The sequence below is a fragment of the Panicum hallii genome, chromosome 2 (genome assembly GCF_002211085.1).
Source record: "Panicum hallii strain FIL2 chromosome 2, PHallii_v3.1, whole genome shotgun sequence".
NCBI lineage: Eukaryota > Viridiplantae > Streptophyta > Magnoliopsida > Poales > Poaceae > Panicum > Panicum hallii.
In genome coordinates, this window is record NC_038043.1 from 16011686 (window position 1) to 16017685 (window position 6000).

Sequence of the window (6000 nt, forward strand, 5' to 3'; positions counted from 1 at the left end):
GTCGGTAGCATCCAGAGATGTTATTCAGTTCGTTAAGGAACATGTCATTCATAGGTTCGGGATCCCTCAGACCATTACAACAGATGGGGGTTCGGTCTTTATTTCAGAGGAATTCAAGAAATTTGCCACCGTCATGGGCATCAAGTTGATCAGGTCATCTCCATATTATGCCCAAGCAAATGGACATGTTGAAGCATCCAATCAGAGCCTCATCAAGTTGATCAAGAGAAAGATTGATGAGCATCCTAGGCGTTGGCACGAGGTCTTATCAGAGGTGTTGTGGGCATACCGTATATCTTGCAATGGAGCAATAAAAACCTCTCCTTATCACCTAGTGTATGGACAGGAGGCTATTTTACCGTGGGAAATTACGGCTTGCTCAAGGGCGTGTAGAGTTCCAGAATGACTTAACAGTTGAAGAGTATGCCACTCTGATGAGCGATAATGTGGAAGACCTCACGGAACTCAGGCTTTGGTCACTTGAAAAGATCAAGGAAAACAAGGCCAAAGTAGCCCACGCATACAACAAGAAAGTCAAGCCGAAGGAATTCCAAGTTGGAGATTTGGTTTGGGAAGCAGTGCTACCTTTAGGGACTAAAGATGCAGCATATGGCAAGTGGTCTCCAAATTGGCATGGGCCTTATAGGGTCGACCAAGTCCTATATGGGAATGCATATATGCTTGAAGAATTAGATGGCGTCAAGTTCCCAGTGGCGGTCAACGATCAGCATCTCAAGAGATACTTCCCGAGTATGTGGGATGGTGAGCGGTAAAGCCGATGTTGTACGTCAGGCTGTAAGCTGATGTGACCAATGGGCCTGAATAAGGGAATGCTGAAGCTATGCGGAAGGGTACAAACCGACAGGACTCGATGGCCCATGTATGCGAAACTGGTAACATGTGCCAAAATAAGAGCAAGGAAAGAAGGCCGATGCGTGCAGTCGGCCCATATATATAAAGAAAAGCATTTCGTGCCCAACATACTAAGTTGACAGAATAGCTGATGTGTGACCATCGACTCTAGGGTTTTTTTTGAAGTGCCCAACACATTGGGACCATCAAACAGCCGATGTGTGACCATCGACTTTAGAGTTTAAAATGTACACATACAAGTTTATCTGTTAAAGAAGCAAGCCTACTGAAGAAATTCGTCGATGGCAGCGATGGCCTCGAGACGGACACGATCAACTTCAGCAATCACTACTTCGTCTTCCTCGTCCACTCCTGGCATCACTTGCTTACTCAGAGCACTCAGCTCGGCCAGATCCACCTTCAGTTGAGCGGTCAGGGCTTCTGCTTCCCGTTTGGAGCTTGCAATAAGGTCTTTTTCTTCTTGGATGTGCTGCTCGGTGGCCCGGACTCTAGCCCTGAGGTCTTCTAAGTCCTTCTCCAGAAGAAGAAGCCGTTGAGTGAGAGCAGATGTGTCAACCTTGGCGTCTAGAACAGCTTTCTTCTTGTTAACCGACCGGCACCTCTCGGCAATGTTGGCCTTCAAGGGGGTTTAAGAGCGACGGGTCTCAATCCTACGATGAGCTTGTGCTACTCTCGCCCGAAAGGAAGGGAGGTGCCCGGTCGGCAAGAGCTTGATTTGAAGAGCCACGGGAAGCTAAGAGTTGATCTCCTCGAGAATCTGCCTTACCGCACTGGAATCCTGGACTAGGGCGTCGATCGAAGCTGACAGAAGGTCCTTCACACGGAGAAGCTGACTGGCGACTTTGGTCGAATCTGGTTGGGGATCATCGGCTTCTAATATGGCCGATCCAATGGATGTAGGATCAAATGCAAGCAATTTCGAGAGGTTCAGGCCCTGAAGGGTAACATGTGAGTAGAGCAGCACACAAACAAGCAAAAATGATCTGGGGGTAAGACATACCTGTCTTGGGAGGGAGTAGTAACAGCCGTTGAAGAACCAATCGGCTCCTGAAGGCGCGTCCCTTCTGGAGGAGGAACGTCGACAGCGGGAGGAGCGAAGGTCGGCTCTCGAGGGTTCACTCTTTCAGAAGGAGGAGCGACAGCCAATGACGCAGCAGTCGGCTCTTGTAGGCACACCCCTTTCGAAGGAAGATTGGCAGTTGTCAAGGCGACAGCTGGCCTCTCCAGAGAGGAGCTAATGACTGACGCGGCCACAACCGGCTTCTGCAGACCTTGAGGGGTGACCGGAGCATCAATCAGCGCCGTAGGGCCTTCCAGAGCTGATTGGTCAGGATCCCGAAGGGTAACCAGAGCACTGACAGGCACTTCCATTTCCTTTGCAACTTCCGAAGCTGAGTCTTTTTGGCATGGGGGTTCCTCCCCACTGGAAATGTCCACGACGAAGGGCTACAAGAAAAGGAAGTGTAATCAGGAAGGATGTACATGAGCAGAAGGTCAGTTACGAAAGAGGTGATCCAAACCTAGCTAGCAACCGGAGCTTCCTGGCTTGTGGAAGATGGCCTAGCTGCTTTCCGGATTTTCCTGATAAGTACCTTCCTCGTCTTAGCATGAGCCCGGGGTGCAACAACGTCAGAAGATAGTCTCCGCTTGGGGGTCAGCTTTGCGGTGCCGGGCTGGAGCTGCATGATGCTTTTTGAAGGGGGAGGTGCATTTTTGCCAAAGAGAACCACACGGGCAATTGGCAAGAACTAGAAGATAGATCCATCATCATTCTTGGGCTCTGGGCCATCCTCCTGCTGCAAAAGAGTAAATGGAATCAGGAAAGGATTCAGATTCAAAGAAAATAGCGGAAGAGGCAGAGGAAGAGGAAGAAGCCATTGCAAGAGGAAGAAAGATTGGTTTAGATGTGGTTGCCAATGGCTGAAGAAAGAAGACGATTAAGAAAAATTGCCGGGGGTAGGTTTATAAGGAGCCTGATGCAGAACGGTCACATCCCTTGGAAGTTGAAGAGGCACGTCTGTACGGATTTCAGAAGTCGAAGAGACGAGATGATTAAAGAGGAAATGGTTTCGGAATTAAAGAGGCACGTCTGTATGTTTAAATAGTTTAGATAGAGATAGTTAAGATTTGTGTCATGTTTGGTTAGGATTGGTTAGGAAAGGAAAGTCTACGGACTGTAAATATATATCTTGGGTAAACAATAAAGAATGAATCATTCATCAACAACTCTTGACTCATCGCCTCCCCTGTTCTAGGGTTTCTCAGATAAGTGTCGTGCAGCCCCGATCACGCCCTGCGTGATCGGGGCAGCATCGTCCCTGCTTATTGTGGCAGAACCAATCCGCTTGAATTATTCCGGTTCAAGTGCGCTAGTTATCACTATACCGGTGATACTAACTCCACGCACTTCAAAAAGGAACAATTCAAGCGGATTTGTTCTGCCACAGCTGGTATCAGATCTGTAGGTTTACTCTTACAATCGGCACAAAAACTATAGCAGCTCTTAAAAATGTTTTTGGGATAAAATTTGCTTAACAAAAGAATTTGTAAAGTGCGTTAGATTCGTTAAGATTGGTGCTTAGATCGTAAAGCCCTAGGGGTTTATATGGGAGTAATCAGGTGGCTACTAACATATATATGTAAATAGTTCAACTCTAACTTGCAGCACTACTTTCTGTAAAAATTTACTTTTGAGCACAACAAACCTTAGAAGTATATTACATGTATTGTTCTTCAACGTGGAGGCAAGAAGGTAAGAAGGTAAGGATCCTCAGCCAACTGAGGGAGATTGGCCTTCCCGTCGGTGATGCGAACCGGACGCTGTTTTTCAAGCAGTGGCTTACTTGAGATGCTGCCAATATATCAACAATTAGTTGATCATATTGGGAGTATATGGTTCGGCACAGGGTATGGTGATCGCTATTCATACCCCCGTTTTATACGGTACCCCCGTGAATACGTTACAGATGTAACGTATGCTAACGTCGTCCGTACGGCGAAAATTGTACGAATACTGTTTCTATAGTGAACAGTACTATTTGGGGACGCTTTCATGTCGTGTTGCCATGAAAGGTTCATGTTATATAAATATGGTCTTCTGCAGGTACACTAACCATGATTAAGAGGTTAAGACGGATGGGACTTATCAACTAGTTATTAGAGAGAGACGTAAATATTGTGCCACCGAGACTAACCACGTAAGTCCAAAGATATTTGGCAATTGTTCTGGTTGTGAGGTCGAATAGTACGTGCATGCATAATCCATCATCAAGCAAAGTAAGTGCATTAAATGTGTTGTTCTTTTAAGGACATATAGAGTGTTGTCTATCTCTAGTGTGGTTTCAATAGGATTCTTGTGGCAGCCTTAGTTGAGTTTTCGGCATCCTTCAAAATCTCACCATTTGAATTCTTGCTTCAGATGGCGGCTCCTTCAAACGTCTTTTGGGATCATGCAGGACATCTCCATACCAATGCCTTGCACTGGGAGGGTTTTCCCCGTCTCTTGTGGGAGCCACTTAGGTTATTCTTCTACACCGAGCCCCACAGTATGATGGAGTGAAATATAGAGAGGAAGGTGTTCGTCGGTGCAGAGTTAAGATGACCATTCTTCAGCACCCTTTTCGCTCTCAGTGGCAGTCCATCGAGCACCCCGCAGAAGTTGCAGGGCATCCTATTGGCCTATTCCCTGCAATAGATTCCAGTGATCCCGAGTGGAATTTCCGGATAGCTCATTATGGCCACATACTGGGAGATTTAGCCGAAGAGACGCTCCGTGGTACCATCAGGTTCATGAATGCCCAGCACCACTATCAGATTGTGCTGCGCCACGGTATGAGTCTGTTGACCGGTATAGCTCAAGGTCACTACAGAAATGCAGATCGACGGGTCACTCAGATAGAAGAGCTTCAAGCATTGGTCACGGAAAAGGAGGAAATTATCGCAGAGCGAAATGAGATCATTATCCACCGGGAGGATCAGATCAATGGGACTGATGCAATAATCACTCAACGCAACACAATTATCGAGTTCCTCCAGGAGCAAGTCCACGACCTCATCCTTGAGGTTGATGACGCCCTCGCTCACATCAACGAACTTCAGCAGCAGCCAGCACCTCCTGCTATACCTGAAGCACCTGAAGGCGAAGAAGAAGAACCGGAGGAAATCGAAGGAGTTTCTGATCTCGACTCCGAGCACGGAAACCCAGAGCCTAACCCTCAGCCAGATCACTCCTCTTCCGGCAGCCAGTCCTCCGTAGGCGACCTCGGCGATTTCTAGTCCATCCAAATCGTCGACCTTTCAGATGTAGCTAGTGTAGAATGTTGTGACGTAGGTAGTGAGTAGTCTACCTGGACCCAGGGCCACTTGCTGTAATATATGGGGCATGTGTACGTATGACTTGACCGTAGCAATCGCACCACCCTGACATAATATGTTAAGGACAACCAGTGTCTACTTTGTAATCTAAGCCTTGTGTTCCATTGTTTTGTTTCAATATCCTTGCACCTGGAATATGTTGGTTAAACAGAATATGTGATTTACATATCTGTTTAGCAGCAGAATATCTTCTAAAAAGGGGAGCAAGAATTGTGTTGGTAATTATGGACATCTCCTTTGTTTCAGATGGTTGGAGCTATACGTGGAACCCCAGAAGGTTTTCAGCCAGACCAAGCTAGCGGTTCCCAACAACCGCCACCAGCACCGCCAAATCTAGCGGAAGTTATGGCACGGCAAACAGAACTTCTTAACCAGTTAGTATAGGCCCAGATGAACCAGTTTCATCACCCGTCCCGCGGCTGTGATGAACATCCATCGGCTGGCTACCAAGACTTTCTCAGCACTCAGCCCCCATTGTTCCATAAAATGGACGAGCTCCTCGATGCTGACGCATGGCTCCGCACTATAGAGTCCAAGTTCACATTGTTGTCTGCACCATGCTCAGACGCAAACAAGGCACTCTTCGCGGCTCAACAACTTCGCGGCACCGCCCGCATATGGTGGGACCAGTACTACACCATGCAGCCGGCTGGTCATGTTGTCACATGGGACGAATTCCGGACCGCTTTCAGAGTGCACCACATTCCAGAGGGACTCATTGAGCGAAAGCTCAATGAATTCCTGATCTTGACC